This window comes from Muntiacus reevesi, chromosome 2 (genome assembly GCF_963930625.1).
Source record: "Muntiacus reevesi chromosome 2, mMunRee1.1, whole genome shotgun sequence".
Classification (NCBI taxonomy): Eukaryota; Metazoa; Chordata; class Mammalia; order Artiodactyla; family Cervidae; genus Muntiacus; species Muntiacus reevesi.
In genome coordinates, this window is record NC_089250.1 from 133,396,162 (window position 1) to 133,421,758 (window position 25,597).

The window sequence follows — 25,597 nt, forward strand, 5'->3', positions numbered from 1 at the left end:
AGGGCAGGGGGATACAGTAAGGGCAGAAGGTCAGATGCTTTTCTATTAATACCACCTCTCTCCTGCTCTCCTTCTACCTGTCTGTCCCTCCAAACACATCCCTTGTGTGTGTCTGTAAGCCAGCCTGCAAACAAAGGTCTTTAGAAAAAAGTCTGTCACTCCAAACACTACTACTATTTATCCACATTTATCACCATCTTATGTACCTAAATCCAAGAGATTAAATAATACCAGTTGAAGAGAGAATTTACATTTTCATCAAATGTCTGGATGTCAAAATGTTAAATAGTAGTAAGCCTTCTATCTGTAAAGCTCATTGTATTTCCAAAATATTTTCATATTTATCAGTTTCATAACTACATTAAGAACTTCACAACTACCTTTGTAACATGGGCATCATCCCATGTTCTGCAGGAAAAATTAGGCTCAGAAGGATGAGACTCAGGGCAGTTTGTAGGAGAGGACAAGTTTCCAGGAATTCTGAAATCTCACTGAGTATCCAGTATACTGGCTATGAGAACTTAATGGGCACAGAATTCTCTGAAGCCTAAGTAACTAACAGGAAGACAGCACCGAAATAAATCTCAAGAGTGGAAAAAGCCAAATGTGCCTGCAGTTTCTATTTTTGAAGCAATTGTTTCCTGCGTTTACTGTCACAGGCTAGTTGCCATAGTTATGATATATTCCCTCAATAAGGTTTGAGGGGAAAATAGATTATTCAGAGCTTGGGTGATGGTGTGTGTTCTCAGTCTTGCCAACTCTTTGAGACCCCATGGACTGTAGCCTGCCAGGCTCCTCTGTCTGTGAAATTTTCCAGGCAAGAATACTGGAGTGGTTTGCCATTTCCTAATCCAGGGGATCTTCCTGACCTAGGGATTGAATCTGTGTCTCCTGTGTCTCATGCATCAGTAGGCAGATTCTTTACCACTGAGCCACCTGGGAAGCCCCTATTCAGATAATAACAAGCCCCTTATTATTAATAACTCCTTAATGTCACAGATCATTGGTTTGCAAACTTTTCAGCCTAAGGACTCTATACAATCTTCTTCTTTTTTTATTGAAGTATAATTGATTTACAATGTTGTGTTAGTTGTACATGTGTTAAGTGTACATCTATACTGTCTTAAAACAACCTTCAAAATTATTGAGGACTTGACAGAGCTTTTATTTATGTGAGTTACATCTATCCATTTTTTACTATACTAGAAAATAATATAGATCCATTTAAAATATTTATCAATGTAATAAAAATAGTAAACGGATCCCATGTTAAACCAAACAACTCACTTTCATTACAATATAATGGTATTTTCACCAAACAAAATGCAAATTAGTAAGAAAACTGGCTTTATTTTGTATTATTACAAATCTCTTTCAGCATGTGGCTTCATAGGACATGACTGGATTCTCACACCTGTGTCTGCACTCTAGCTGTGGAGACATCATCCATGCAGCTTTGGAAAACTTCACTACAAACTCATGAGAGATTGAGGACAAAAATGTCAAATCATGGATTTATGTTTTCATGAAAACAGTTTTGACCTTGCTGAACAGACTGTATAGTTTTGACTGTCTGAAAAGATTTCAAGGGTCACTTCCATATTTTGAGAACCATTGGTATAAACAACTGCAAACCCCCGAGTTTTAAGAACAAATGTGTTTAGGAATATAATAATTTCTAAAGTACACGCTTTTAAATACACAATCTATGAAATGAGCTTTTCTTCCAGTAGAATGAGTTGGTCATTTTCATTCACTTTTCCCCCTTGATTTTAAAGATAATCCAGAGTCAGGAAATATTAAATCTGTGAAACAAAGAACAAGAATTCCAGTTCATCTGGTCTCAGGAAGGACCTCCAGTAAAGAAAGTGAAAGTTGCTCAGTCATGATCGGACAGAGAACTCCTCTGTCCATGGAATTCTCCACCCAAGAATACTGGAGTGGGTTGCCATTCTCTTCTCCAGGGAATCTTCCCCTCCCAGCGATCAAACCCAGGTCTCTTGCACTACAGGCAGTTTCTTTATCATCTGAGCCACCAAGGAAGCATTCCAAGGACCACCATTTTATGTGCACACATCAAACAATTTGGGGAATGCACGAATGCAATTTCAGTTTCTTAGTCAATGTAAACTCAACCCTGCCCACTTTCTCTTTGCACTATTGTTGCTGTTCAGACTCTAAGTTGTGTCCAACCCTTTGAGAACCCACGGACTGCACCATGCCAGGCTCCTCTGTCCTTCACTATCTCCCTGATTTTTACTCAAATTCATGTCATTGAGTCATGACACTATCTAACCATCTCATCCTCTGCTGCCTCTTTTCCTTGTTGCCTTCAATCTTTCCCAGCATCAAGGTCTTTTCCAATGAGTCGGCTCTTTGCATCAGGTGGCCAAAGTATTGGTGCTTCAGCTTTAGCATCAGTCCTTCCAGTGAATATTAAGGGTTGATCTCCTTTAGGATTGATTGGTTTGATCTCCTTGCTGTCCAAGGGACTCTCCAAAGTCTTCTCCAGCACCACACTTTGAAAGCATCAATTTGGGCCCAGTTTTTGTTTTTTGTTTTTTTTACTGTCCAGTTCTCACATCCTTACATGACTACTGGAAAAAACCATAGCTTTGACCATACAGATCTTTGTGGACAAAGTGATGTCTCTCTTTAATACGCTGTCTAGGTTTGTCCCATAGCTTTATTTCCAAGGTGCAAGTGTTGTCAGTTTCAGCAAATAAGATTCTATTAGGAAGTTGACTGATGGGGAGAACAAAGGCTACTCCAAACTCGTGGGCTTTTGGGTGCCCCAAGGAGGGTTGGCAAGCCTCCAGGTGAAGGCCAATCAGAGGCAAGAAGTTGTCTCTTTGTCTTACACACCAACACCCTGTGCTCATCCAACTTCTCTGAACAGACTTATCACTGATGTTGTGGAACAGGAAAAAAAATCTCCCTATTACTCATCCAGTGAGAAAGGTATTACTGTTTTGCCACTTATGACAGTTGGGAAATACTCAAATGCAGCATTACTTAATAAAGCAATTTAGAATGGCATTCCAGTTTCTATATGTACCATCAACTAAGCAAATGACAGGGGAAACACTATCCCTTAATTCATTTTGTGAAATAGTGTGACCTTCCTTCCTTCCTCCCTCCCTCCCTACTTTATTCCTATCTTTAGATTTTTCTCAAACATTTGTAATGTAACTATTACAAATGAGGCACAGTGATAGATTATTGTTGTTTTAGTCCTTAAGTTGTGTCCAACGCTTTTGCGACCCCATGGACTATAGACCATCGGGCTCCTCTATCTATGGGATTTCCCAGGCAAGAATACTGAAGTGGTTGCCGCTTCCTTCTCCAGGGGATCTTCCCGACCCAGGAATCAAACCCTTACCTCCTGCATTGGCAGGCTGATTCTTTACCACTGAGCCGTCAGGGAAGCCCACTGTGATAGATAAAATGTTACTATTTTTCTGATTACAATACTGTTTATTTTTATTTAATATTTCTTTTCCCTGAATAAGACAAAATCATGTCCTTTACAGGAAATTTAAATTATAGTAATGTATAAAGAAGGCAGTTAAAATTGCCAATAACTAATCTCTAGGAGGTAATTTTAATAAATTATCTTATGTGTTTTCCCTCTGTATTTTACTTGAGATTAAATATATACATATATGCAGTTTTGTACCATTCTTATTTATTTAACATTGTATTGTAAGCAGCTTCATAATAAACATAACTTCAAAGTCCAAAGTTGGTGATAAATATCTCAGTGGAAAAAATCTTACTCACTTCAGATTTCCTTAGGATAAATTGCTTCCCGGAAGTGGAATTACTTTGGGCAAAGAGATGTGTGTATTTTATAGCTTCTGTTAAATAAATTAACATACTGATAAATTCCATCCCTGGGAGTATATCCAAATTGCACCACCAGATGAGGGGGCTCATTTTATTGCATCTTTACTAGCATCAAGGTCAACTTTTTTATACACAATCTTTGTTAATATAATGGATAAAGGTGAAAAATCCTATCTTTTAAAGGGATTAATATTGAAATAGAATCTCTACAGGTGGAAGAAAAATTATAGAACATTTTAAAATTCTCTGAGATAGAAGCTGTAGGGCATCCCTGATTTGCTAGTGGTAAAGAATACACCTGTCAACGCAGGAGACATGGGTTCAGTCCCTGGTCCAAGAAGATACCATATCCTCAAAGCAATTAAGCCCAGCTCTTGAGCCTGTATTCTAGAACCCATGCTCTGCAATAAGAGAAGCCCAAATATGGCAACTAAGTAGCCCCCGCTTGCCATCAGAGAAGAGCCGGTGCAGCAACGCAGGCTCAAAACAGCCAAAATAAAATTAATTAATTTTTAAAAGTTTGATCCCTGGGTTGGGAAGATCCCCTGGAGGAGGGCATGGCAACCCACCTGTATTCTTGCCTGGAGAATCCCCATGGACAGAAAAGCCTGGAGGGCTATAGCCCACGGGGTCCCAAAGAGTTGGACGTGACTGAGCATCAGGAGATTATCTAGTTGAGGACTACACACTCAACTGTCTACCATATCCTCATTGGCAATGAGGTGGGGTACAAAGAAGTGGTGGGAGTGTGGGAAATTGAAGTGCATATTCCCAGTCGAAAGGAGACACCTACTACTTGATTCCAGATAATGGCTGCTAGAACCCACCATGATCCAAAATTTGCAAGTTCTTCCAACTTTCTAGCACATGCCCAAAGTCTGAATTTTTATAAAGTTTCCTGGTTTTACTTATTTTCTTAATTTTTGGCTGCACCCCACAGCATGTGGGGCCTTAGTTTCCCAACCAAGGATGGAACTGTGCCCACTGTTTTGGAAGGCAGAGTCTTAACTACTGGACCATCAAGGAATTCCCCAAATTTCCTGATTTTAAAACTTATACTCAAATTTAAAATTTGAAAGCAAAACAACCCCTCCTTGAAACCTCCCCCCCAAATGACATCATTGCTTCTTAAAAATCAGGGCTGCAGACTGCCTGCAATAGTCAAGACCTCTCCATTTCAAAACCCAGCACAGGTGTGTGTGTCTCTTGGTCAAGTTGGATTCTTTAGGGACCCCATAGACTCTAGCTTGCCAGGTTCCTCTGTCCAAGGGATTTCCCAGGCAAGAATATTGCAGTGGGTTGCCATTTCCTTCTCCAGGGGATCTTCCTGACCAAGGGATGGAACTGGCGTCTCCTGCGTCTAATGCACTAAAGGCAGATTCTTTACCCGCTGAGCCACGGGAGAAGGCCTCTAGGTAGGTAACCTGGGACAAGTTACCTTGCTTCTTTGTGTCTCAGTCATGGGAAAAATAGCAGTAACTTTTCTAAGGCTGTGGAGAGGATGACGTATGATTTCACCTGAAGAGTGTCTGGCTGAATGCCAAGGCCATACTAAAAACACTACACATGTTAATATAATATTCAGCATATATAATAGCTTTCATTTCTAGAGGACAAGGAGTGGGCAGAAAGGAAGAGGACTAAAGTGTTTCATGGTGGTGGTGGGTAATGGATAAATCTCAAGATGGAATTCCTAACAGGAGATCTAAGATTTTTCCATCAAAACCCTTTCCTTCCTCTGACTCCAATGCGAGTGTGTGCGCGCACTCATGTCTGACTCTGCATCCTCGTGGATTGCAGCCCGCCAGGCTCTTCTGTCCATAGGATTTTCCAGGCAAGAATACTGGACTAGGTTGCCATTTCCTCCCCCAGGGGATCTTCCTAAGCCAGGGAAGGAAGCCCAGACTCCTGTGTCTCCCGCATTAGCAGGCGGATTCTTTACCACTGCGCCACGAGTTCACGCTCAAATCCTGCTGTGTCACCGCACGCGTACACTTAAAAGGCACCTCCTCTGGGCCACCTGGGTGACACTGATGGCCGAGCAAAATGAGAATTCCGGGCGAGGAAGGGAGGGGCAGAGTTTCAGGAGAGAAAGTTGCGCTCCATCGTTTCACACTCCCTCTAGGCCGAAAGCAGAGATCTGCTTTCAACCGCGAGCTCTCTCTGTGGACCACTCGTGGCCTCCGCCGCCGCCGCCGCCGGGGAGGAGGAGGGGGCGGAGGCAGAGGCGGAGGCGGCACCCCGGGGCCCGGGCAGAGGCGGCCAGGACCATCGCAGGGGCAGTTGATTTTCTTGCCGCGGCGGTAGCAGCGACGGCTGCTGCGGGCTCGGTTTCGCCAGGCCGGCGCGTGGGGTTTTGAGGGAGCTATCTGCCCCGGCGCTGGGGAGCCACGGCGGCGAAGAGAAGGAGAGGAGGACCGCACCGAGAACCCACAAGTGAAAGCCGCAAAGCACCACCAGTCCGCAGAGCAGCGGAGGAGGGTCGGCCGAAGCCAGGGAGCGGGCGCCTGCTCCCTGGGCGCGCTATCACCCGGCCGCACTGCCTTCCAGCAAAAGCCACCGCGGCCCGGGCTGCGGCTGCCAGACGGATGCCCAGGCCACACGGCAGGCGTGGAGACAGCCGCTGCAGTCGCCGCGCCACGCGGGCTCCGGACATCAGAGGCTGCTGGTGAGTAGGCGCGCGCGCCCGCGGGTGAGCGCGCACCGGCACCGATGCGTGTGCACGCCGGGCGCGTGTGCCACCGGCCTGGCGCGCGCTCGCCCCTCTTCCGCTAGCGGCGTCCTGTCCCGGACTTGCTCCGCGGGAGGAAAATGCGCTTTGCCAGCCGCTCACTTCCTTCCTGCCAGCCCTGCGATCGCCTGTCTCCGCCTGCGTTGCCTCTGTCCGCCCCCCGGCGGGCCCCCGGGGGTTAGTTTCACCTTGATGGGGAAAGCAGGAAGCTGTGACTCCTGGGGGGCAGGGCGGGACCCTGGCGGTGATCCATGTACCCGCGTGCGTTTCTGGTTTAGACTTGGGGTGCGGCCTCGGAGATGGTTCAGAGAGCCCACCGCCCTGTCTTTGGGGGTGCGTAGTGTGGGGAAGGAAGGGGCGAGGTTGGGAAAACAGGCGTCCCGGAGGGACGTGTGGCAGGTCTTTTTATCTGATGCTTATTGTTATGCCCTTGATGAGCCACTCTTAAGGCTTTTTTCCTCTCACCTGAATAACGTATACGCCTTAACTGAAAGCCTTAATGAAAAGCTCAAAGTGGCATGTCACTAAGACATAATTTTCCAGAACTTTCTGAAACAACCCCACACCGCTGATAGTCAAGAGCCTAAGGTGTTGTAATTACAGACATTTAGAAATAAAGAAATAAGCAAGAAGTAATTCAGGAAGCAGAACCTGATGGAGAGGATTGAAGGAAATCTTAAGTGTTTGGCATGGGGGTGGCTTTATGGAAATCAGTGTTTGGTAGTAAGTAAAACAGAAATCTAAGTGAGCTCCGGAGAGGACACTGCGTTCCAAACATCCTGCTAGTCACTGAGAATAAAATGAAGCCCTGGGTTTGAAGGCGTTTCCGAGTTTATAATGGATAATCATCAGGATGCTGGTTTATGATTTCATGATTCAAGGCCCTGTCAAGGTCAATATGGCAGATTCGTTTCAGCAGGTCAGTTACACCTGAATGTTTGATTTTCTGTTTCGAGTGTAAGGGAGTAGTTTTCCATGGTGGTTTGATAAAGAGATGAAGCCACTGTTTTCTCTGTTTTTCCAAACCTTGTTTTAGTTGGCAGTCTTTGTGAGATGGATGCTAACTTGAACTTCAAAGATGTACTCTGTGACTCTGTTATAGTGGGCATTATATAGCTTCTCTGTGAAGATCTATGTTTCCATTGAATACTGAGTCAGTGCCTTTGAGAATTAGGTTCCTCTTTACCATTTACTCCATTACATCTTTTTCATTCAGAAACTTGAGATGTTATTGGAATCCCCCTGGAAAATGAACTGGCTGCTTGTTTTCTGTTCAAGCGTATATACAGCAACTTGCTTGCCTCTTGGTAATTTGCCCTTGAATATACTACTTCAACTGTAATTTATGTGTCAGCTGATTCTTGGGAATTTTAAGAAGAAACTTGTTTTCTTACACTCTTTTGTCAAGGAAGCACCATTTAAATCAGCAGGTAAAGAGTCCTACTGCTTTATCCACTATGGTCTTCATGGCCAGTTTCTTGCCTACTTTCACCCTGTTTCATGAGCATCATTCCCAGTGAGAGGCTTGGAGGGAGAAATGGGAACATCATGGTCCCCAGGATGGAAGGAACCTCAGCAAAGAGACCTGTTCCTGGAAAGGAGACTCTTTCTGGGATTGCCTTCGGAGAACTGATAAAAACAGTTAAAGAATTGTTAGCAATAGTTATCTCTCTCTCTCTCTGTCTCTCTCTCTCTTTTTTTTTAAGCACAAAGGACTTAACACAGTTTGATCACATTACTCCCTCAAGGATTCGTCTCAAACCTACTTACAGCTACAGTCCAGGGAGTGAGGTTGCCTTTTACAGAGAAGGAAAGCCTGGTGATTCTTGATCAAAATCTGAGGGGTAGAAGAAATAATAGATGCTGCCCAGAAACTACCAGGTGCCTCCCTGGAGGACACATTTACCCATTAGACACACTTTTATTTATTTATTTTTTTTTTTAGACACACTTTTAAACCACTGGACTTGTGATTCTGTCTAATCCTAGCGTTTTTTTCTTGGCCCTGTGAAGGATTTAGAAGTAACTCAGTTGAAACTACAAAAAGTGACTCATGGTCATTCTGGAAAATATGATGGTCAGTTCTCTGTCTCTGAAGACTAATATTTAAGCTGTGCATTAAATATTCATTCATTTAAATGAATACCAAGTCTAGAATCTTGCCATGCTTACTGTATAGCCTCTTTTAATGTTGATTGTTTCTAGCCATCACTTTATAGGAATCATTAAACATTTCATCAATATGGAACCAATTGATACAGCCAACTAAGACCAACTGAAGGAACAGCAGCAATCCTTCTAAAACAAAATGAAAAACCACTGTAGTGGGACCTACTGACTTGCTTATTTCAGCTGTCTGAACATGTGAGTTGTGGAACTGGATGTGTTGAGTGTACATTCAGAAATCCTGAGTTGACATCAGAATGTTCAACTCAGGAATGATCTGGATGTAGCTACATCTGGATATGCCTTTTGTCAGAAATTAGTTGCATTTCTAAGCAAATCAGATGAACTTCTAGTATAATCCTTCATCTTCCCATGCTGAGTGAAAAGTCACTTAAACATTTGACATATTGCTAAGTCTTTAAAGTTCATGTTTTATTTTCTTTTTAAGTTTTAAATTAAATCTATACTATGTTTGTCCATTGATGTGGTTGGAAAAAAGACATTAATTCAGACCACTGGTTAGTTAGCAACTTGTGTTTATTAAAAGCAGCCCTATGAGATAAGAACCAGTAATTCATATTTTTGCTTAGCTCTAGTTATCCTTTCAAGACACTCTTGGAAATGAATGCATTGTGTGATCTTGAATATGAAGGGTGTTATGCCCCCCCTTTTTTTTAATAGTTCTGATTTTCCATCCTCAGTCATTGGAGGTTTACCCTATGATTCATGATCTAATTTCAGAATGAAAGATCAGAAAGCTGACTGAAATTTGCCTAGATATTAACATTATAGAGCATATAATAAAGCAGATTTTTCTCTGGTATTCTTCCCTTTTGAGACTCCAGTCAAGCTGTTTACGATGAGATACTTAAATATTTAAATTTTTTTCTCTTGGGCTGTGCCCAAAATAAATAAAATTTTAAAACTGCTTATCATGGTTTTGAAGTAGCACAAATACTGTTATTCTCTGCATAATGAAACATGGCCATTCTTATCAAGTATTTATTTGGTAAGTAGGCACCAGAGCACTTGAACTAGAGTTAAAGTCATGTTCCTTTCATGTCTTATTAAGGTCCTTGAAAGCAAGGGAGTGGAAATTTGATTTTGGCAACATAGCCAATTCAAGATAGGTTTCTTGAAAGGAGTAGGCGTGAAAGAATCTTTATGGAAGGGCATTTTGGCAGTTGGGTGGGGAGTGGATTGGCAAAAGGAGAGAGTACAGGTGTAATCTGGTGTCAGATGATGACAGCCTAACGTAGGATCCCACTGACAACTGAGATGAAGAAGGGAAAATTTAGATAGCTAGACCTCAGGATTCCGTGTTTTATGTGGAAGAGGAGGTGCTAACCTGGGGTACGGACAGTGTGGTCACATACGTATTCCACATCCACGGAACACCTCTCCACTTGACGACAAGCATTCTTTCCTCCCAAGCCCTGATGTAACCTCAGAATCTTGCAAACATTTGACAAATGCTTATTAATAAGCATTAGTTATGAAACATGTGCCATATGCTGGGCACTGTACTCAGCCTTTACATGTGTTATCTCAAAGATGATGTAGTGATTAGGAACATGAACTCTTTTTGCCATTTACGAGTTATGTGTCTTATGTGTCTTTGGGGCAGTTCCTAAGTTCTCTGAGCTTCAGTTTATTCATCTTTCAACTGGGGTGTTAGTTTTTCTCTCATAAGATTTGGGAAGAATTAATAAGTAAATTAATAGATATAAATGGAAAGTTCTAAGAAGTGTCTGACACGAGGTTCATTGCTCCATGTGTTTGTTATTATTATTATTAATTCATAAAACAATCTTATGCAATAGGTACCATTTTGCAGATCAAAAAACTGAAGCAGAAAGAAGCTAGGTAAATTGCTCAGGGTCATAGGCTGGAAGAGAGTGACAGAGCTGAGCATCAAACTTAGACAATCTGACTCAGTGTCTGCTTTCCTGACTTAGGTGGGGACACTGATTGGAGTGAGAAAAGTGGGGACTTGTCTTCATGAGAGTTGGTGCTCTAATCATGTCCACTGGAGATGTTTATCATCTCCTGTATAGAATTAGTACTCAGATTCTTGTACAAAATTTTTGCTATTTTTCCTTGATGTTTAATGGTTTTGTAAATGGTATTTTTCATTAAATTCCTTTTTAAGAAGGGTTCCAATTTGTTTGTGCCTAAAAATTGACCTATGTAATACATGTTATATTCATTTGTAATATCCCTTCTTATACCTAGGGAACCTTTGCGGGAGGCAGAAAGATATGTCTGTGTGTGTGTGTGTGTGTGTGTGTGTGTGTGTGTGAGTTGTTCAGTCGTGTCCGACTCGGCAGAAAGATATGTCTCTGTGTGTGTGTGTGTGTGTGTGTGTGTGTGTGTGTGTGAGTTATTCAGTCGTGTCCGACTCTTTGAGACCCCAGGGACTGTAGCCCGCCAGGCTCCTCTGTCCACGGGATTCTCCAGGTGAGAAGACTCGAGCAAGTTGCCATTTCCTATTCTAGGGATCTTGCCGACCCAGATATCAAACCCAGGTCTCCTGCATTGAAGGCAGATTCTTTACCATCTGAGCCACCAGGGAAGCCCATGTAATATGTCCTATATATCTTTTATACAATGTGCGTGTGTGCTCAGTCACTTCAGCTGTGTCCAACTCTTTGCAACCTTATAGACCCACCAGACCTTTGCAGCCCTATGAACCCAGGGATCAAACCTGCATCTCTTGTGTATCCTGCATTGCAGGCAGATTCTTAACCCACTGAGCTACCTGGGAAACTACAATGTATGTAGTGTATACATAATACAATGTGTACATTATATAAATGTGTGCATCATAACATATATACATTATATGTAGTATATATGCTGCATAATACATTATATTAGGGAGATATTTACATTATATATAATCACTGGATAAGGAGAGATGTTACAGATGAGTGTGTATATGTTAAATTATTGGAAATGTATCAGTAGTTTGAAAAATTTCTATGCCATCCACCTTTATCCACATTTTTAGAGTCTCATATATCTTCCATTCATAAGCCATGGTGAAGTTATAATGCCATTTCATGACCATTTTTATTCAGAATACTTTAGAGCATTAATATTTTAATTTAAATATTTTAACTTTAATATTAAAGTATTAAAATAAGCAGCTCTAGCTGTTCTTTGACTTGTTGAAGTAATTACATCACATCTAATTATAAAAGGCCAGACCTTTTTTATTACTGGACCTGTCACTAACATTATATTATACTTCAGCTATACCTCAATTTAAAAAAAAATAGATGCCAGATTTTAATTAGAGGTGGGAAGACTGCTGTGGCAACAAAGAATAAAAAATTCTCAATTCCTCCAGAACTTCTGTAGGAAGGAGTATGTCTTCACCGATTTCAATATTTTAACATTATGTTGTTGTTCAGTCACTCAGTTGTCTCTGACTTTTTGCATCCCCATGGATTGCAGCGTGCCAGGCTTCCCTGTCCTCTGGTATTTCCCAGAGTTTGCTCAAGTTCATGTCCACTGAGTTGGTGATGCTATCTAACCATCTCATCCTCTGCCTCTCTCTTCGCCTTTTGCCACAGCATCAAGGTTTTTTCCAGTGAGTTGGCTCTTCACATCACCTGACCAGGTGATCAGGTGACATCAGTATTGGAGCTTCAGCTTTAGCCGCAATCCTTCCAGTGAATATTTAGGGTTGATTTCCCTTGGGATTGACTGGTTTGATCTCTTTGCAGTCCAAGGGACTCTCAGCAGTCTTTTTCAGCATCACAATTTGAAAGCATCAATTCTTCAGCGTTCAGCCTTTTTTATAGTCCAACTATCACATTTGTACGTGACCACTGGAAATACCATAACTTTGACTATATATGGACCTTTGTTGGCAAAGTGATGTCTTTGCTTTTTAATATGCTGTCTAGGTTTGTCGTAGCTTTCCTTCTAAGAAGCAAGTGTCTTACTTTCATGGCAGCAGTTACCAGCCACAGTGATTTTGGAGCCCAAGAAAAGAAAATCTGTCACTGCTTCCACTTTTTTCCCTTCTATTTGCCGTGAAGTGATAGGAACAGATGCCGTGATATTAGTTTCTTTTAATGTTGAGTTTTAAGTCAACTCTTTCACTCACATTTTTCAAGATGAAGCTGTTTAGTTCCTCTTCACTTTCTGGCTCTTTAGTTCCTCTTCACTTTCTGCCATTAGAGTGGTATCATCTGCATATCTGAGGTCATTGATACTTCTCCCTGCAATCTTGATTCTAGCTTATGACTCTTCCAGCCCAACATTTCACATGATGTACTCTGCATATAAGTTAAATAAGCAGGCTGACAATATACAGCCTTGTACTCCTTTCCCAATTTTGAACCAGTCGTTTGTTCTATGTAAGGTTCTAACTGTTGCTTCTTGACCCGAATACAGGTTTCTCAGGAGACCGATAAGGTACTCTGGTGTTCCCATCTCTTTAAGAATTTTCCACAGTTTGCTGTGATTCACACAGTCCAAGGCTTTCTCATAGTCAATGAAGCAGAAGTAGATTTTTTTCTGGAATCCCCTTGCTTTTTTTATGGTCCAACAAATGTTGGCAGTTTAGCCCTTATAATTATTTGTTCTCATAAATAAGTTTCAGAAATTTGTAACTCACTGTTTTTTTCTAAGGAGGCAAAAACTATTCTTGGTCTTGTGTAAAAAGTTCATGGATACTATTTAGTTGAGGAATATTTTTTAAATCTGATTTTTAAAAATATAGCCTGCATTGTTTGATTTAACCCTTTTGTGTAAGTAATTATTTAACTGAAGTCCAGTTTATTTAAAGGAACTGTTTCAAAAATTTGTGAGTTTAAACTTGATTAAGGATGAAAGAATTTGAGTTTTGATGAATCTGGTGTTTTGTTTTTACACTTTTGCTGTGCTTAGGTTTCAGCAGTACTGCAGTAACCGAACCAAAGATTCAACCCAGGCTCATGTAAGAGATAACTGTTCAGAGACCCATCACAAATTATTCACCTTGATGGTTTCACTTGATTTGACTCTGGTTTATCTGGAAACAGGAGGCCAGTGATGAGTCATTTTTAACCCTTCTGGGCCCCAGTTAACACTGCCTGCCTTTTTGTTTTTGCAGGTACTTAGAGGTACACTCTAAGATACCTCTTAGGGTGGGTCTCTGGGGGAGTATTACATTTCAGACTTGAATGGCTAGGCCAATAATCAACTGTGCACCTTTTCATTAAAAGCAGAAAGAAAACTGTAATCACTACTGGCCATCTTGGTTAACTTCTGCTCATCTAAGGACCCTGTAATTTTATTTAACCTGTGGTTGGAGCCTTGTCTTTTAACTCTGGGAGCATGAATTTCAGCCACTGGGAAGAAATGTGGGGAGGCCTTAATTCCTGTGGGCGCATGCTTTAGTCTTCTGATGGGTTGACTCCAGTTTTTTTTTTTTTCCAATCTGTTTTGTCCTTGAAAGATTGGCTTTTAAGTGTTCCGCAAGATAAATTTTCTTTAACGGGAAGAACAATTGGAAGTGGTGAATGGCATGAGGTTAGAAAAGAGAAACCTGGAATAAATCCTTCATACATTCCTGTTTTTGTAAAAATGGGGCAGAGAAACTGCTTACTGAATTTTTATACTACTTTAAGGGGGAAAAAAATGAAAATCATTTGGAATCAGTAGTGGGTGTGGAACTTTTTTGTCCAAACATTGAAAAGTTCAAGAAATTCAAATATGGCTTTGAAAGAAATGTAAATGACATTCTTAGGAGACCAAGGTTCTTTTTCTTTCATCAGAATGTTAGTGAAAGTGTTAGTCACTCGGTTGTGTCTGACTCTTGTGACCCCATGGACTGTAGCCCACCAGGCTCCTCTGTCCATGGAATTCTCTAGGCAAGAACACTGGAGTGGGTTGCCATTTCTTTCTCCAGGGGATCTTCCTGACCCAGAGATCGAACCCGAGTCTCCTGCATTGCCAGCAGATTCTTTACCATCTGAGCCACAAGGGAAGCCCTTTCTTTTTGTCAAGTATAATATTATTGAAAGACTTAGAAAGATCACTAAGGCAGTGCATCTCAAACTAGTTTCAAAAAACCAGAACGACTTCCATGCCACCCCTATAAGTTTTTAAAAAAATATTTTTGTTTTATTTTTTGGCCATGTAGTATGTGGGATCTTAGTTCCCCAACTAGGAACTGAACCTCTGCCCCTACATTGGTAGTGCAGGGTCATAACCCCTGGACCACCAGAGAAGCCCTCCCATAGGTTATTTATTACTCAATAAGTCTAGACAGGGCCTGGGAGACTTCTTTTAACAACCTTTTCAGAGAATTCTGATGCAGGTGGTCTATAAACCATACTTAGAGGAAAACCTATTTAGAAGCTAAATTTAATTTCATATTCAGATTTGTGCTTCTGTTTTTAAGTTTTATGCATTTATTCCTCTGACTTTCATGTACATTTTTATGGAATAACGTGTCAATGCTGCCTTGCAGTTTTTTTTTTAATGGCACCCAATACTGTGTTTTATTCCCTTGTTATTACCTGTTTTCAAATAGATGAAATCAGAAAACCACAGAGCTGGTGGGAATTTTTAGAAAGGATGTCGAACCTTCTGAATGGCGGATGTTGGGGTAGGGCAGAGAGGATTTGATCAAAAAGAGAAGTAGAGGAAGCTATATATTACGAAGCAGTGGAAAGCAAAATCAATAGGGCACAGCACCGGGGGCTGGCAAGAGTATTTGGGTCTCTTCTGGTAGGCAGTAGGTTGCCAGTTGCTTTTTTGAGCAGGGGACTAACCTAATGCAAACAAGCCTTACTCTTGTGCAAGGGACACCTGATACCTGCCCAGAAGAGAGGATTCATGAACAGCAGAAGGGAGCAGGTGAGCACTTAGGCCTTGATTTTAGCAGGACTGGCTGAAAGGTTCATGAAGCAGAATTCTTCCAAGCTGTTTTCCTTAAGGTCTATAGCCAGTAAATTGCTGTCTCCAGCAGCCACGACGGTGGTGGCACAGTGTCAGAGTCCACCTGCCAATGGAGGAGATGCGGGTTTGATTCCTGGGTCGGGAAGATCCCCTGGAGAAGGAAATGGCGACCCACTCCAGTATTCTTGCCTGGAAAATTCCATGGACAGAGGAATCTGGTGGGCTATAGTCCATGGGGTTCACAAAAGACTCAAAGGTGACTTTACTGAACAACAACAGGCAGCTGCATGTTATGGTGTAACATCAAGGTCATGCAGCCCAGCCATAAGGACATATAGTCTCTCTCAGCTTAGAAAACTCTTGAATAACTGTATATTTCAACTACTATTACTGCCATAACATGGTTGGGCATGAGTCTCACATTAGACCAGGGAAATAGACTCGGAATAATTGATCAGATGTATATCTAGAAACTGGCAGGTCTGGACTAAAAATCTGGAGCTACCTACTTATGATTTATAGGCTTTTTTTTTAAGTTATTATTTGTCTGATTATAAAGTGATACATATCTGTAACAAATTATATTGAAAGTGAAAGTGTTAGTCTCTCAGCTGTGTCTGACTGTTTTCAACCCCCTGGACTTTAGCTCACGAGGCTCCTCTGTCCATGGAATTCTCCAGGCAACAATACTGGAATGGGTCACCATTCCCTTCTCCAAGATATCGTCTCAACCCAGGGATCAAACCAAGGTCTCCCATATTGCAGGCAGATTATTTACCATCTTGAGTCACCACCTGAGAAAAATCCAGTGTATGTTGTTCAACTTTTTTCTTGCAAACACCAACATACATTAAATATACATGTATTAGTAATATAAGATGGGAGTCATGTTGTTTTACAACTTGCTTTTTTTTCACTTAATGCTGTAACTCGGACACCTTCCTGGTTCAGAGCATACAGATGTAAGTCTTTTCTAATGGCTTCATTTACTATAGAATTTTTTTTTTTCAAATAACCTCCTGCATATTTCTGTTTCCTCCTACATATTTCAGTTTCCAGAACTGTAATATTTTTAAGCTATGTTGCATTGATTTAGAGCAAGTGTGTGTTTGAGTGTGTGTGTGTGTGTGTGTGTGTGTAATTAGTGTATTATTGGGCAGGACAGTCTATGGGAAAAACTTGGAATTGCTGGGTCAACAGAAACGTGTACTATTTTTTAAATAGCCAATTTTTCTTCCAGTCTTCAGTATTAAGTATGATGGATCATGTAAAGTTTATCAATCAAATAAATGAAAATACCATTTCAAATTCATAGTTTCGTAATTACTAGTGAAATTAACATTCTTTCACATGTTGCTTAGCCATTCATAGTTCTCGCATGACTTGTTCATTTGCCTGTTTTTATTCAACTTTTTATCTCTTTCTTACTGTTACCCAAATATGCCTTATAGTTTAGACATAGCCAGTATTATATATATTGCATGTGATGCAAACATTTTTTCCTTTTGTTGTCCTTTGTTGAAAGGATTGTTAAGGTACTAGCTGAACATTTTTAAAATATTTAATTTTAAGTAATTTCAGACTTACAGAAAACTGCAAAAACAGTACACAGAATTTCTGTGTATTCTTTACCCATTTCCCCCAAATTTTAACACCTCATATAATCATGGTAGTTATCAAAATAGGATACTAACATTGTTACAACACTATATTGTCTAGTCTACAGATCTTATTCACATTTCACCAGTGTCCTCCTTCTGGTCCAGAGTCCCATCCAGGATCACACATGGCATTTTGCTGTCATGTCTTCTTAGTCCCTTTTGGTCAGACGTGTTCCCTCAGTCTTTGTCTGTCTTTCATCATCTTGACACGTTTTCAGAACACTGGCCAGTTGTTTTATAGAAAATCCCTCAATATAGGTTTGTCTTATATTTCTTCGTGAGTGTATGACTAAGAGTGTGACTTAGTCTGGAAGTAGTCAGAAATATCTGCCTGAGGAAGAGATGCTTAAACTAACCCTGGAAGGATACAGTAGAAGTAAACGTGTGAAATGAGGGTACAGAGAAGGCTGGTGGTTTGGCAGCTGGATCAGACCCAGCTCTGTGGGACCTATTAAAGATATGTGATATTGACTGTGATGGGAAGCTGTTAAAGGGTTTTAAGGGAAGAAATGACAATAGTTGAATGGCATGCCAGTTGTATGTAGAATTAAAGAGGCACGTGATGGAAACAAATAGACCGATTAGAAGGCTATTCTAGTGATGCAGACAGAATAAAGGGTGACAGAGATTAGGCTCCTCTGAGGAAAGATGGTGAGAAAAATGCAGATTTGAGAGTTATCTTGGAGGGTGACTCAGTAGATATGAGTGATAGAATGGATGTGGATTGAGGGAGGAAGGAGATGTATGACAACTATTTCCAGCTTTTCCCAGGTTTGTGCAACTGATTGGATGTTGATGGCATTCACTGAAATACAGGAGAAGTCTCTTCTGAAGTCAGAAGCATCATCATCTCTGCTTCCCTTACATGCCAACATTCACAGTATCTTTGCCTGCTTATACTCCTGTGTCCCAGTCTGTCCATTTCACTTCCAAGTTCTACATGTTTTCCCCTCAGAATCTCTCCCAATAGCTATTTATACTTCTACATTCTTTTTAACCACTCTCAGTCCAGTCCTGGGGTACCTCAAACACAGTTGCATCCTTGCCTCCTTTCTGAATTGCCAATATCTTTTTTTCTATGTAAGTTTACCCATCATTCACAGACTGCTTTTTTCCACTTCGTTGAGGTATTATTAACAGTGTTAGGTGCTCAGTCATGTCCAACTTTTGCATCCACATGGACTGAAGCCTGTCAGGCTCCTCTGTCCATGGAATTCTCCAGGCAAGAGTACTGGAGGGGGTAGCCATTCACTTCTCCAAACAATCTTCCCAACCCAGGGGTGGAACCCAGGTCTCCTGCATTGCAGGCAGATTCTTTACCATCTGAGCCACCAGAGGTTACTTCAATTGAATAAATAATGTACTATGTGCTAGTTTGGGCAGATCACTTTATTGAGCAGAGTTGAGAATTAAATAAGAAGCTAAGCAAAATTGAAAAGATTCAGGGTCAGGTTGCCTCATGATAAAAAGAAACTGTGTCCTTGTCATACTCCTTACATAAAAATAAATTCCACACAGATCAAAGGTATTCATTCAAAAATGACCATAAAATTACTAGGAGAAAAAGATTGGTAGACATATTTAAAACTTTTATCATCAGTGAGTTTGAAGACCCTCTAAAGAATGATGTATAACCCAGATATCATAAAGGAAAAATAGATCTATTAGGCTAAAACTTTAAAAATTTTGTACAAAAATTAAACAACCTTCAACAAAAACTCCAACTAAACTAACAAATATAGAATAATGATATAGAAGGACAGAAATATAAAATTCACTGTTTTCAAACTCTACAGAAATAACTGCTTCAGGAATGAATCATCTTTGAATGCTAAAATGAATAGGCAAAAGTATATTTGCGTTTCTCAGAGTAACTCGGTATAAGATACTTTGTAATTATAAGAAGAAAATTAGTGTCTTTACAGGGAAGAAATCTGGCAGATGTAACTTAGGTGATCAAAGTTGACATCGGGTAACAAGGCAAATCAGTGTCTTCCTGAGGTACTGAGAAGAACACATCACCACTTCTGAGGTATTTTTGCCCCCAAAATGCATAACTATCTGTTGTATTTCATATTTGTAGCACTTACCACAGTTTTAATGATTTATTTGTGCAGATGGTTAATATCTTAGCATCTCTCTGCTCAACTTCCTGCCTCTAGCAGAGTATAAGTTTCATAAGATCAATAGTGTCTGTATCTTTGCTTACTAGCTCCTAGCATGAAGTAGGAGCTTCATAAATAATGTTGAATAAGTAAATGAATGAATAAATTTACTTAGAGGTAATACTTGTGGGAAAAAGTAGTTAGCCTTGGAACTATTGAGTTCTCACTCAATCCCAGTTGGATGTTATGGTGAAAGTGGCTTGAGTGAAGACACAGTGCTCAGACTAAGACTTAATTGAAGCCTTGAAAGAAACATGGAATAAAAGAACATTAAGAGAAAAGACTTAACATAAAGTGTGTTAAAAGAAAAAGCTGGCTTAAAACTCAGCATTCGTAAAACTAAGATCATGGCATCTGGTCCCATCACTTCATGGCAAATTGATGGGGAAACAATGGTAACAGTGACAGACTTTATTTTCTTGGCCTCCAAAATCACTGTGGACTGTGACTGCAGCCATGAAATTAAAAGACACTTGCACCTTGAAAAAGAAAAACAAACCTAGACAGCATATTAAAAAGCAGAGACATTACTTTGCCTATAAAAGTCTATATAGTCAAAGCTATGGTTTTTCCAATAGTCATGTATGGATGTGAGAGATGGACAGTAAAAAAAGGCTGAGTGACAAAGAACTGATGCTTTGGAACTGTGGTGCTGGAGAAGACTCTTGAGAGTCCCTTGAACTGCAAGGAGATCAAACCAGTCAGTCCTAAAGGAAATCAGTCCTGAGTATTCATTGGAAGGACTGACGCTGAGGATGAAGCTCCAATACTTTGGCCACCTGATTCGAAGAGCTGACTCATTAGAGAAGATCCTGATGCTGGGACAGATTGAAGGCAGGAGGAAAAGGGGGTGATAGAGGATGAGCTGGTGGGATGGCATCCAACTCAATGGACATGAGTTTGAACAAGCTTGGGAGATGGTAAAGGACAGGGAAACCTGGCGTGCTGCAGTCTGTGAGGTTGCAAAGAGTCAGACACAACTGAGTGACTGAACAACACAGGTGAGGGATGTGGGAGGAAAAAGGAACTACCTCTACTTCATTTAAAACGAGGCAGGAGTTTGTTCTAGAGTAGGTACTGTTCAGCTGATCAAGGTCAAGCATATAGAGGTTATTGGTAACTGTCTTAGAGAACTTTTTCCTGATGCACTGAGTCTCAAGTTTCAATGAACATAAAGATCTTCTGGGCCGCTTGATAAAAATAGAGATCTGTGGGGCACCCTTCCCAGAAATTCTGACTCGGTGAGACATAGAAATCTGTTTCTTGTTAACAACCACCTCCTCTACTGGGTAATTATGCTGCAGGTGGCCCAGGAACCACACTCAGAGGAGACTACATCACAGTGGAGGGATGTCAGCTGCAGAGAAGGAAAATAGGAAGTGAGTGGGGTGTGCAAAGAGAAACAGTGGACTGGACTGCCACTTGCTAATGATTTGGGCAATATATAGGGGCTTCCCTGATGGCTCAGCCAGTAAAGTATCCACCTGCAATGCAGGAGACATAGGAGATGATTCCCTGGAGGAGGAAATGGCAGCTCACTCCAGTGTTTTTGCCTGAAATGTCCCATGAACAGAGGACCTTGATGGGCTATGGTCCACAGGGTCACAAAGGGTTGGACATGGCTGAGCATTAGGCACACAATTGGTAGTATAGGGAATTTGTTAAGCATTAAAAAAAAATCTGCCAGGGATAGTTTTGGAGGGACACAGCCTGTTTTGATTTTGTCCACTGCACTGAAGAGATTGTCTAGTTCAAAACAAGAAATGTGACTGCAGCTGTCTATTGAAATATGTTGAACAGTTAGAATATTTCCTGTGGTTGAGGAACCCTGGAGAAGCAGTGGATGAGAGGTATTCTAGGATAGTTTTTGCTTTTGAAAATAGTGATGGATTGAATTCATCTTGTTCATGTACTGCCCTTAGGAAATATATGAAAATTAAATAAGATTGATTAATAATGCCCAAGGACTGACCTCATCTCTGGGCTTCAGGCATCTGGCAGGCAAAGAAAATGGTATTTAGAAATTTTATTTCTGCTTCATTGAATTAGATAACTTCTGGATAGTATTTTCTTAAAAGCGAATTACAATAAAAGGGAAGTATGTTCAAGTGGATATTAGAGTTTGGTGGTTTATGGGCGGTTTATCTTTAGAATGCATAATTTCTAGGAAACTTTAGTATTTTAACAGCAAGATAATACAATTAAGCGCCTGTGAATTTATGGTGACAAATTAGCTGCATTTCTTCCCAGCACTTCAAATTCATTTTCCAAATGTTTTATGAAGTTTTTATTGTTTTATGAAAATATTAATTAAATCATCTCATTTAAAAATACAACAGAATCATAAATTAGTATATTTATAAGCATATGAAATGCCTTTTGAATATCACAATTTATTTTATTTTTGTATTGAGGTATAGTTGATTTAAAATATCATCTTAGTTTCAGATGTACAGAAAACCAATTCAGTTATACGTATGTATTTTTTTCTAATTCTCATACATTATAATTTATATGACATTGACTATAGTTCCCTGTGCTATACAGTGAATACTTATTGTTTATCTATTTTATATATAGTATTGTATATCTGTTAATTCCCTGCTCCTAATTTATCCCTACCTCCATTTCCCCTTTGGGAAGTTTGTTTTCTATCTCTGAGCCTGTTTCTGTTTTGTAAATAAGTTCATTTGTATTAGTTTTTAGATTCCACATATAACTGACATCATATAATATTTGTCTTTGGCTTTTTCACTCGGGATAATCTCCAGGTCCATCCATGTTGCTACAAAGGCAATTATTTCATTCATTCTTATGGCCAAGTAATTTGAATACCACAACCTAGAACTTGTATTAAAAACCAGCAAATATTTTGAATTGAACTGTCTTGGTTAGATAATTATGCATTGAATTTCTTTTCTTTTAATGTTTATTTTTATTTATTTGCTTATTTTTTAGCTGTGCCGGGTCTGCATTGCTTTGCAGGCTTTTCTCTAGCTGCAGCCAGTGGGGGCTGCTCTCTGGTTTCGGTGCGCAGGCTTCTCTTGTTGGGTAGCACAGGCTCTCCGGTGTGCAGACTTCAGTAGTTGCAGCTCCTGGGCTCTGGAGCACAGGCTGTAGTTGTGGCACGTGGGCTGTCTCCCCATGGCACGTAGGATCTTCCCAGACCAGGGGTCGAACCCATGTCTCCTGAGCCACCAGGGAAGCCCTGCATTGCATTTCTTAACCACATATTCCAGGTGTTCAGTCCACAGACATCGAATCATCCTGCCTGAGAAACAAGTGGAGGGAATGGATGCCCTTTTATTTTTTGGCAGCAAAAAGACTAGGAATCAGATGCTAGTAATGCCAAACTGAAGTCTCATTTCTGCAATAAACCCTATTGCTCTTATCCACAGCCCAAGAATTTGACCTTCCCCTGATTTCATCATTAGCTATTAAACATGAATTGCCAGTATCACTGTGTGACTAATAGTGTGAACCCTGGGATCTTACACAGCTAGTTTGGAGTCTTTGCTCCACCGCTTAGTTAACTTGCTCACCTGTTCTAGGCTCTAGTTTCCTCCCCTGTAAAATGGAGATGATGATCATTATCAGTTGTCGAGTTCTTCCTGCCACCAAGCCTCCTGCCACCGTTGGTTTTCGCAAGCATTTTCTCGCTTTACCTTCTCAACAGCTCTTTCCTTCGTTACTATTGTCAACCCCACTTTGAAGTCTGGGTAGCTGTGACTCCACAGTTAGTGATTGGAATTGGAATTTGAACTCATGTGGTTGACCCTGGGGGTTGCATATCAAATGTCTAGACTCAACTGCCTCCTGTTTGATAAGGCTATTGTGAGGACTGAGCTCATGGGGGTTAATACAGGATTTCAGGTGACCAGAGAAGGAAAGCTTTTGCTTAGTTGTGTGTGTGTGTTAGTCCCTCAGTCATGCCTAACTCTTTGCGACCCCATGAACTATAGTCTGCCAGACTCTCCTATCCATGGGATTTCCTAGGCAAGAATACTGAAATGGGTTACCATTTCCTCCTCCAGCAGATCTTCCCCACCCAAGGATTGAACCTAGGCCTCCTGCACTGTAGATAGATTCTTTACCATCTGAGCCACCAGGGAAGCCCTACCTATTATTATGAGAGCTTTTGCTGAATTAAAGGTGATATACATAGTCTTACCTCACCTTCACAGAACTCAGCTTGCTCTTATCTAGAAGGTAGTGGGGGGGGGGGGAAAGGTAAGAAAAATGATTTTTGAACAACCAAATTATAAATCATGTAGCAGTCATTGTAATCAGCATATAGTTTACTCACAGGACACTATACAGGAGATCCTTTCAGACCTGTGTCCAGTTCAGCTTTGATTTTTACAAATAAGCTTGAGTTAGAGTGATTAAGCTAGACTAAAAGGAGAGAAAGACTGAAGTCAGAGTGGTTTGGTGAAGTTGTTTTTCTAAGTGATTTTCTAGATGAAAGCAAGTTAGAGATAGAGGGAAACATTGCTGTTAGCAGGTACATTGAAATAAGACTGAGTCATCAAGAAAGAGTAAATAATGTGTTGTGTGTGTGTGTTTAGTTGCTGTCATGTCCGACTCTTTGCAATCCTATGGACTACAGCCCGCCAGACTCCTCTGTCCATGGAATTTTTCAGGCAAGAATACTGGGACTGGTTGCCATTTCCTACTCCAGGGGATCTTCCCAACCCAGGGATTGAACCTGTATCTCTTAGGTCTCCTGCATTGGCAGGTGAATTCTTTACCACTATTTATGTTTTAATCAAAGAAAAATATAATATTATCTTAGAAATATTTACTTTGACAGTTAAAGCTCACAAAATTCTTCTCCTTCTTTGTCTTATTGATATTCATAATCGCCACTTTCACCACTGGATTCACGTAGGTAAATACCAGTATTTCCCTATATTGCCAGAGTAACCCTATATTAATTAGGCAGCAGATTATGGAATCCTAAGAGTGCCTTATACAATGGTACTTGTGTCTTACACAATAACAGTTCAGAGGAGAATGGTTTCAAGATAACTTCAGCAGCTCAGCAGTTTCTGCAAGGAGCCAGGCTCCCTCCACCCTCCACCTCTGCCATCCTCCGCACACCAGCTGCCTCTTAGGCTTGACCCATCTGGGTTGCAAGATGGCTGCTGCATTTCAAGTTTTACATGAAGACACACGTCCAGCTGATGAAAAGGCATATATTCTGCAGTCTTTTTGTATTGGAGATGAAAGTCTCTCAGAGTCCTCCCAACAAATTGCTTCCTCTTGTCCCTTTGTCCAAGAGTTGGTCAACTGTCAACTAGTCAAGTCCTGAGTGCCAAGGAGTCTGGAAAAGTGAGTATCTATGAAACTGGACCCTGCTGGCAGGAAGAATGGTGGGGGGTGGAGGAGTGGGCGGCTGTTGGATAGACAACTGACAGTGTCTGGCAAAAAGCTAACTGCAATGAAGCAAGTAGTTAGACATTAGTCATTTCTGATATCTATAATAGAAGTCTATATCACTTTACTTTCCTAACCACTTGATGTGAAAGGGGGCTGATTTTTTTTTTTTTTATATCTTCCTACTGTGTGCCAGGAACTATAATAGAATTTTGTTTGTGTGTTTGTTTAAATAAATTTCCATTCCAGTTCTTCTGGAAAGCTGTTATTTCTCTCCATTTAATAGATGAAGATAAAGTGCACAAAAAACTTAAATAAGACACCACAGCACTCCTGTCTCGCAAGTGGTAGAAGCTGGAATCTCCTACAGGTATATGGCCCCAAAGCCTGAACTGTTGGGCTAAGACTCTGCAATGACTTCATCCTGGTGTCAGAATGAAAATTGTACTGCACTATGAGAAATAATTCTTTTATGGCCCAAAGTGCAACTTGATTGCACTCAGAGTGGCCTAGATTTACCTGAGTAATTTAAAACGTATGTTGGGTGTGGTGATTTATTTAATAATCTTTCCTGAAGCAACTGCATTCCTGCCAATTGATCTAATGTAAACCACACTGCTGAGGTGTATTTACCTTTGGATATCCTTCTGAGAATGGGCTTCCCTCGTAGCTCAAATGGTAAAGAGTCTGCCTGAAACGCAGAAGACCTGGGTTCGATCTCTGGGTTGGGGGACAGCTATCCA

General features: G+C 40.7%; 1 protein-coding gene across 3 annotated transcripts in view; it reads left to right on the forward strand.

Moving 5' to 3' along the window:
* Positions 1-6,086: 6,086 nt before the first annotated feature.
* Positions 6,087-25,597, forward strand: part of STAMBPL1 (STAM binding protein like 1) — a 49,887-nt gene continuing 30,376 nt past the window's right edge. The window contains exon 1 of one of the 3 annotated variants that reach the window (XM_065922855.1): positions 6,087-6,517. The gene's annotated coding sequence lies outside the window, so the exon portion shown is untranslated. Of the gene's footprint in view, positions 6,518-6,618; positions 6,758-24,757; positions 24,810-25,597 lie in introns of those variants that run through there. The other 2 variants (XM_065922857.1, XM_065922858.1) reach the window with 2 other exon arrangements.